Genomic DNA, 8,951 nt, shown 5'->3' on the forward strand with positions numbered 1-8,951 from the left:
CCCAACTACACTGAAATGTCTCTGAAGGCAGGAACTGTCTGTCACTCAGTCTTCCACGGGGCTCTGGGTTAAATTAAATGGAACATGATTATTGACAGGAATAGCCCTAGACCAAATTTTAAAGTCGGTCCAAAGCGTATCAACTCACACAGATAATTTAATTTCTTTAATCTCAGTTTCCTCGTGTGTTAAATAATTGAGTTGGTTTCCATGATGTCTTAAATCATTTTCGTCTCCGACAAGCTGTAATTCTGCCCATGCTCTCCTGTGACCTCTGTGTGCGTGTAAGGGTGCTCGTGGCGGGGGTGGGGGGTGGGCAGGGATCACTACCCGGGGAGGCCAGGTGGAGCACTGGAAGAGCACAGGTTTTAGATTAGGACAAACCTGGGTCTAAATCCAGGCTCAGGCGCTCGGCTGCTGGGTGACCTCGGGTGGGCTGGCTTCTCTGAGTTCAATGGAAAATGAGAAGGACCACACATCCCCTCAGTGCTGAGTGCCGCGTTGGGTTGGCAGCTGGGAATATGGAGTAAATACAACATATCCCCTCTCTGCAGGAGGCATGAGTCCATTAGAAGGAGCAAACCCTGAAAACAAGTAAACATAATCAAGTGTAGAAGTTCTCTACAGGAAAATGTCCAGGACACAGCAGGGGCACAAAGGAGGGAGAGATAGATAAGCAGATTCCAGGGATGATCAGGCTGGGAGTGGGACAAGGAAGGCTCCCCTGAAGACGTGAGACAGAAGGGAACGCTCCTGGAACTTTTGGGTGGAGAGAGAGAAGCAAGGGGTGCCAGATCTCTTACTGTCATTGTGAGCCTTATCTGACCCAGATTGGTGAGGCCTAGGAAGCTTGGATCCAGAGTGCATTTCCCGAGAGGTGGTCACAGCTGACATTTAGACCGCTAGGCTGGGCCCGGATCCTACTGGTCTCACTCCAAACCCCAGTCCCTTTCTCTGTGGTCGATGAGTCATTCCCAGTACCTGAGGTGACCTCTGAGCCACTGTTTCTCCTCAGTGACCTTTGCCCAGCTAATCTCTTTCAGGGAAGAGCAGTGCCTGAGAAAAGGCAACTAGTTCCATAAGAAGTGACCCCTCCTTCAACTGCCCCCTTTACTGGGTCCAGGGCAGATGCTTTTGGCACAGAATCCACAGGAGTTTCTACCAAGGGACAGTCTGATAAACAGCACTAGCCTGAGGAAGCTGTTCAAATGCCATGCATTTTGACACTTGGCAGGATTAGCAAAGCACCTCTGCCCTCGGAGGGTGGGAAAGTTTCCAGCATTAGTCTGCCTGCAGAAAGGGAGGTCGAGCAAACAGGCATATTGTTTTCTCATAGCTGTCTCTCTTGGTAATGTTGGGTTCGGCCAGCCGTGCATTTTTGGAGTGTTACACAGGCTTACGTTTAGCCTTCATCAGAGAACAATTAGGATGAGTGTGGGGAGAAGCCAAAGGGTCAGGGACAACAGATGGGCCTCCACTTAAGCAGTTTAGAAGTTCGGTTGCCCCAAGGGAAGAAGACCCATTTTAGCTGGAGGAGCTAGGAGTTGGGTAGAAAGAGGCAGAATGGAAAGAAGGCAGAGGGCCTCTCCTTTCTGAAATATCCCTTTGGGACAAGTCTCTGTATCTTAGGCAGTTGATTTAGTTTTCCATAAAGAAGCATCGGCAGCCCTGGCAGAATCAAGAAGCCAGAGGCCTGGTGCCATACTAAAATAGCAGCATTGCTGCGTTTTCCAGCTGAGGGATTACTCCTTGGTGAGCCAGATACATTTGGAACATCATTTGGAAGCAAAACCACATTTTTTTTCCAAAAAGAAAAAATTTAAAGGAAACTTTGCATGCAGTGAAGTCAGAGCTTAACTCTTAAGGGGAAGCAGTGCAGGGATAGCCACTGGATCTTTGCTGATGGAACCAATGCTTCTGGGTGAAGGATGAGTTTCCCTTTGGTGAAAGGTCAGCTGAGGTGCCTGTGAGGGGCAGAGGGCACTACCTTCCAGAAGGAGTGGTTAACAGAATGAAAGTGCTAGTAAGTTGGTAGAAAAGTACAAAAGTAGAAAGAAAATTGTGTGACTTAGCCTTTGCTGAGTAACATTCCATCCCCAAACTCAGTGGTTGAAAACAACCACCATTTTATTTATGCATGGTTCTGAAGGTCAGCAGTTTGGCTAGGCTCAGCAGTGTGGTTCTTCTAGTCATCTCACCTGGGGTCATCTGGCTGCTACCATTTGGCAGCTCATAATGGGGTTGGATAGTCTAAAATGGCCTTCCTCACTTTTCTAGGCATGGATGCTGGCTCTTAGCTGGGCTGTGTGTCTCCAGAAACCAACCTTGGCTTCTTCACCTGCTGCTAGGTTCCAAAAGCAGCAGGAGAGAGGGAAAGACTCAACTCACAATCATTTTCCAGTCTCCGCTTGTGTTACATTTGCTGTCCCATTAGCAAAAGCAAGTCTCATGGCCAAGCTCTGAGTCCATGTGGGAGGAGACGACACCAGGGTGTGGATACAGGGAGGGAGCCCTGGCTCCATTGGGAGCCATTACTGTAACTGTCTACCCACAAGAAGGAAGTAAATCCGAAATGGAACCGAACACCCTAACCTCAGTGGGATGCAAGCCGTGCGAGTCAGAGTCCCGATGAGCTCAAGCTGAGGGAAGAAAGACCAGAGAATGATCTTGTTGGGCTTTTGGAGCAAGGCTGCTCTTTCCTGGGGTTGTTGGAGTAGGGAGACGCTTGTCTTAGTAAGAATCGAATAACTCAAGTGAGGGTCATTTTTAGCATCTCATAAAATTTTATAACATCCTCTTCCTCCATATTTACATATATATCCAAGTAGATACAACTTGAGATTCCTTAGCCTTCCCCAGCCTATGGGAAAGATGGTGGTGTCGCTATAGACTCTAAGCAGGAAAACAGACATGACACTTTTAGTTTCCACAGCGAATGGAATTGGTTATACTCATGATGAAGGAGGAGAGAGCCAAACAAGGGTCAATGAGGCACCCTGGGGATAAGCAACAGCAGGGGGGCTTAGAATCTCATAAAAGTAACTCAGCTTGTGTCTTCCGGAAGCCCCTCCTCAAACTCACATCTCTGGGACCAGGTCACGCAACAATGTCCAAGGCTGACTCTCCCATCCCCACTTAGGAACACCTGACAAAACTGTCCCCTTATTCTCCTTCTACCCAAATATCTTCCCACAAACCCACTCCTGGAAGTTCACCCTCTTCTTTACCAGACACAGCCAATCTTACATGGATGAATTCAGATAGGTTCAGGCTGGGACCACACCCGCACACACACACCTGCACACACATGCACAAGCACTGCTCACTCTGTACTACCCCAGCCTCTGCAAGAGCGCTCAAGGAATAATAAAAGTATCTTTTATTAAGCACCGTTAACGTGTCATATACCCTATACTTCATTTCTTTACTCATGTGACAACCCTGCAAGTAGGCCCGGTTTTCATTTCCAAGTAAGAAAATTGCCGTACACAGAGCTTTTGTCTCTGGACCCAGGTTGCACAGCAATAAGGTCAGGATGGTAAGTCAGGTACATCTAACACCAAAGCCCATGCCCTTCTCCTACCATGTTGCCTCTCAACATATATAAATGATATTTTATTCTTATCTTGGCACCATGTTTTATTTTCCCTAAGAGACTTGAACAAGTGGCTATTTATTTCCAAGGTTCCTAGTCCCTTTGAGGACCAAAGAGTGCCACCTCATGTTGAGTGGTACCGAGATGGCGTTTATCTAAAGGTCATCACAACCAGTGTGCTATTGTATGCTCCTGTATGGTCTTCCAAGGACCGCTGTCGTTGTAAGATGAGTGTACTGGAGGATTGACCCTGGAGGTGATATAGCCCAGGATCTGGAGGCCATTTAGCATTGTGGTTGAGAACACAAACTTTGGCACTGGGCACAGCCTTAGGAAAGGAATTTTCCATGGGTACGCAAAGCTGCGTCGTAGCTGGGAGTTTGGGCGATGTCAACATGAGACTCAGCCCAGGCAGGCCAACCCTATAGAATCTTAGCAGCAATATGGATCTGAAGAGCGGGGGCGGGGGGCAGGCAGGGGTGGACACAAATGTTCAAACTATAGCCCATACTATCACAATGCAGAGTAAAAACCAAAGTCTTCACCATAACCCTCAGCCTTCCACATCTGGCCCCTCACATGGACCTTGTCTCCTGCTTTCTTCCCAGCTTACTCTATGCTTACATTGGCCTTGCTGTCGACTAGCCCTCAAATGCTATGCTTCTACCCCAGGACCTTTGAACTTGCTAATTTCTCTGCTTGGAAAGTTCTTTGCAGAGATATCTGCCCTTTCAACTCTTTCTGGTGTTTGTTCAAATACGAGGCCTTCCCTGACTACCCCAGTGAAAAGTGCAGCCCAGTCCCCTGCACTGCCTGTTTCTCTTGCTTGCCTTATGTTTCTCTGTAAAATCTACTCTATCATTTACCTAATTACTTTTGTACTGTGGGCCTCACCCCATGAGACCCCTGAGGACAGAGATTTTTTTAATCCTTTTTTGTCCACTGCTATCTACCCAGTGCCAAGAACAGTGTCCGACACATAATATTTGTCGAATGAATTCATCTGGGATCTAGTATCTGAGAAACAGTCTCGCCCACATGCCATGAGAAAGCAGAGCATGATGGTGAAGAGCACAGGCCACCTCTGTGCTTCCATTGTTCATCACACAGTAATCCAGCTGTTCCCAGCTGTCACAGGACACAACGGTGAGCTACTTGAGGGTGAAGGCTGCGTTTTATCATTCTCGCACTGTTTTTTCCAGCTTTACCAAGATATGATTGACAAATAAAATTGTAATAGATTTAAAGTGTACAACATGATGACTTTAAACATATACCGCTTCTTACCTCACAGCACAGGGCCTGGAGCCTAGGAGTTGCTCATTAAATATTTGTTGAATTTATTAAAAAGCAAAAAAAAAAAAGCTGAACAAAGAATCTGGAAGCACCCATGACCAGCTTTATCTGTTTCCCAGTTTCGCCTTGGGACAGCTGTATACGAAATTTGTTCACTTATTTACTTAACTCAGTCAACAAATGCAGCTTTGCAAAATCATGGGATTTCTATTATTATAAACAGTGTTCTTGAGAAATGCAAAGGCCGATTCCACTCATGCTTTCCCTAGAAGTGTTTTTCTTCCAAATAGAAACCTCAGTGCCCCCATCCAATCAGCACAGATCTCAAAGGCTCGATGTCTGGCCAAGCACAGGGCATTTCTTGCTCTCCAGTCCCTGCTCCAGAATTTTGGAGAGCATTTCCCTGCCGAAAGCCCTTCCCACCCCTTAAGTGCATTGACGGCCGCTCACCACCATAGCAGATGTGTGGTCACAGGCAATTAAGTGGGTACAGGCTGTTAGCGGAGAGACAGCATAAAGTATGCACGAGTGAGCCAACAAGCAAACAGTGGAAACCAGAGTGGTGAGATGGCTGTGCCTGCCCAGCCACTTGGAGAAGAGGGAACTTGCTTGCTTTCTTCACTTCCCAGCACTTCCTCATTGCAGCGCTAACTGTCATACTGGCCATAATCCTTGTTTGATACGTGAGATTCCAAGAGATGGAGAGATTTGCTCATCCTGCCTGTGGGTCAGGGCACCGGCCCTCACAGTCACTCCTACCGTCTTTTCAGTTGTCCACTCCTGAGTGTGGCTACGTTCTGGGAAGTTCAGTAACGGTAGATATTTTAGGTGAAACCTCCCATTTGGATTGAGAGCAGTTGACTACCATATTTCAAGTCTCTGTCTGGAAGAAAAAATGCTTTCAGAGGAAAATGAAACTTCTATCTCCATACCAGCTCATTCCTCATCCCAGAGAGGCCTATTCCAACCGTGGTTTGGGTCTGTGTTCAGTTCTTTACAGTTCCTTCTGCATGGTCCTATTTTGCACAGACAGTATGTGGTAGTAGTTACAATTATCTAAGTAAAAATGATGGAAACTTACATACAACAACACACGTGATCTCAAATGCATTATTCTAGGTCAGAGGTTCTCAACCAGGGGTGATTTTGACCCCCAGGGGACATCTGGCAATATCTGAAGACATTTTTGATTGTGACAGTCTAGGAGGGAGATGCTGTTGGCATCTAGTGGGTGGAGGCCAGGGATGCTACTAAACATCCTACTGTGCGCAGGACAGCCCCACAGCAAAGTGTGATCTGGCCCCAGCCTCAACAGTGTTAGGTGGAGAAAGCCTGTGCAAAGTGACAGAAGTAGACTCCAAAGGCTCCATACTGTATAATTCCATTTCTATGACATTTTGGAAAAGGCAAAACTGTAGGGAAAAAGAATACATCAGAGACTGCCAGGAGCTGGGGTTGAAGAAAGGGGATTGACTTCTAAGGGGCACAAGGGAATCTGGGGGAGGATGGAAATGCTTTCTATCTTTTTTTTTTTAACAGTTCAGGTCTTTTAATTTTCTTTACACCCATCATGCCATGAATTCATAGGGAATAGGCTCCAACAGTTCAGGCTCCTTTCCATTGGTTCTCATGAGGTGTGCTTCTCTGGGTGGAGCAGGCTGGCGCTTCAGTTGAACCCAGGTACCTTCCTCTTTGGCTTCCTTCTTTTTCTGATCATTTTCCTTCACCCGTTTCAGGAAGCTATCTCAGCTGTCAGAGTGCTTAATATGCTCGATATGCACATTAATACTCTTGGCAAGAATCTTGCCCTTACCCTGTTTGTTTACAATGATGCCAGCAGCATGCTGGGTAACATTGTAGACTCTTCCAGTTTTGCCATGGTAACATTTGTGGGGCATTCCTTTTTGAACAGTGCCCATTCCCTCAATATCTACAATATCATCTTTTTTGTAGATTCACATGTATGTGGCCAAAGGAACAACTCCATGTTTTCTAAAAGGCCTAGAGAACATGTAGCAGGTGCCCCTCCTCTTTCCCTTTGTGTTGGTCATTTTGGTGAATTACGGGAAGATGGCAGTTCTGCCCGAAAGGCTGCTTTCTATCTTGATTGTGGTGGTGCTTATACACATGTATGTGTTTGTCAAAACACACAGGACTGTACACTAAAAAGGGTAAATTTGACCTCTGTAAATTACACCTGAAACAAAAAACTCAGCTCTATTTGAACCAAAGCCATTCTGGAGAAGAAAGTACAGGGGGAAAACTGACTACCAAAAAAAATGAGAAGCAGAGGTCTAAGGGGTAGAAACACGGACAGGTTTTTTGTTTGTCATTTATAACTAAATTATCGACTTCTCAGCAAATGACACCTTATCGAAAGTTACTGACCAAAAATTCTATAAAACAGCTTTATTGTGGTATAATTATCATGCAATGAGCTTTACAAACTTAAAGTATATAATTTTGGTAAGTTTTGACTTTACAAGTTTAAAGTATATAATTTGGTAAGTTTTATATAGTTTGGTAAGTTTATATATATATATATATATATATATATATATATATCAGTTAAACAATTATTACAATCACAGTGAAAATATCCATCATCCCCCATATCTCCTGTTGTCCCTTTATAATCTTTCCCTCCCTGAAAAATCATAACAGTACTTATCTCATAGGGTTATTGGGAAAATTTAAATGAGATCTGAGCATAGAGAGGGCCTGTTGTATACCTTGCTTACTTTCTTTAGTAAGAGGAAGCTATTGTACAGTGGAAAAAACCTAATAGCAGAATAACTGTATTCCATGCCCGGATTTACTGCTTATTCTTGGTATTGGGCCGGAACAGAGGTGAAGATTGAATAAATGAATAATCAGTGCAAATGTGCTCAATAAATGCTTCTTGAATGAATGAATGAACAAATGAATTAATGAATGAATGCACCAGATCTGTGTGCTTAAAAATCTAGCTTTAGAGACAAGAACAGCACAGTGAAAGAAATGGAGACCAAAGACATTACATAATCACATGGCACTAAATAAAAGTGCATTTTAAACTTATACAGGTCTTAAATCAAATGTGTATTCTTCCCCACAAAACATACTCTTCTTCCTGAAATCCTTAAGTTAGTGGTTGTTCCCGCTGTCCACTCAGTCCCCCAAGCCAGAAGGCTCGGATGCATCCTCAGCTTCCCATGATCCCTCAACTTCACACTTAATTCTATAGACATATGTTTCTGTCAATTCAGCTTCATCTCTTGATGCTCCCACCTCCTCTTCATCTCTATGGCAAGTTCCAGCTCTCATCAAATCTGATACAGAGGCTGCTGTAGGAGCCTCTTCCTTAGCCTTTCACCTCTTCAGAGCCTTTTCAGCTTCTGAAAGCTAAAACTTTCCTAAAATACCTTGGTTCTTGCCTGCTTCAAACTTCTGCTAACTTTCCATTACACCTGATGTAAAGTCCCACCTCCTTAGGTACAAAACTTCATTAACTGGACTAAATTTAGCTGGTCGGTCTCTAACCCACACCTAAAGTTTTGGTCATACCTATGCGTTCACCATTCTCCAGAAACATCTCAGTTATCTCTCTCCCCACATCCTTTTTCTTGTTAATTTTTTAAAATTGTGATAAAATAGACATATCATGAAATTTACCATTTTAGCCATTTTTAGGTGTACAGTTTAGTAACATTACGTATATTCATATTGTTGTGCAACCATCACCACCATCCATCTCCAGAACTTTTCCATCATCACAAACTGAAACTCTGAACCTCTTAAACAACAAATCCTCATTCTCCCTTCCTGCAGCCCCTGGCAACCACCATTCTACTTTCTGACTCTATGAATATGACTACTCTAGGTACTTTATATAAATGGAATCCTACAGTATTTGTCTTTTCATGTCTGGCTTTTTTCACTTAGCATAATGGCTTCAAGTTTCATCCATGTTGTAACATGCGTCAGAATTTCATTCCTTCTTAAGGCTGAAAATATTCCGTTGTATGTATATACCACATTCTGTTTATTCATTCATTATCAGTGGACATTGGGTTGTGTC

The 8,951-nt window shown here is 44.3% G+C and overlaps 1 pseudogene across 1 annotated transcript; it reads right to left on the reverse strand.

Annotated features, from left to right (window-relative positions):
* Nucleotides 1-6,445: 6,445 nt before the first annotated feature.
* LOC309794149 (large ribosomal subunit protein eL21-like) lies at nucleotides 6,446-6,942 on the reverse strand (annotated as a pseudogene). Its single transcript has one exon. The product of its transcript is annotated as a large ribosomal subunit protein eL21-like (transcript).
* Nucleotides 6,943-8,951: the final 2,009 nt, after the last annotated feature.

Source organism: Mesoplodon mirus (genome assembly GCF_964341445.2).
Source record: "Mesoplodon mirus genome assembly, chromosome: 2".
Lineage (NCBI taxonomy): Eukaryota > Metazoa > Chordata > Mammalia > Artiodactyla > Ziphiidae > Mesoplodon > Mesoplodon mirus.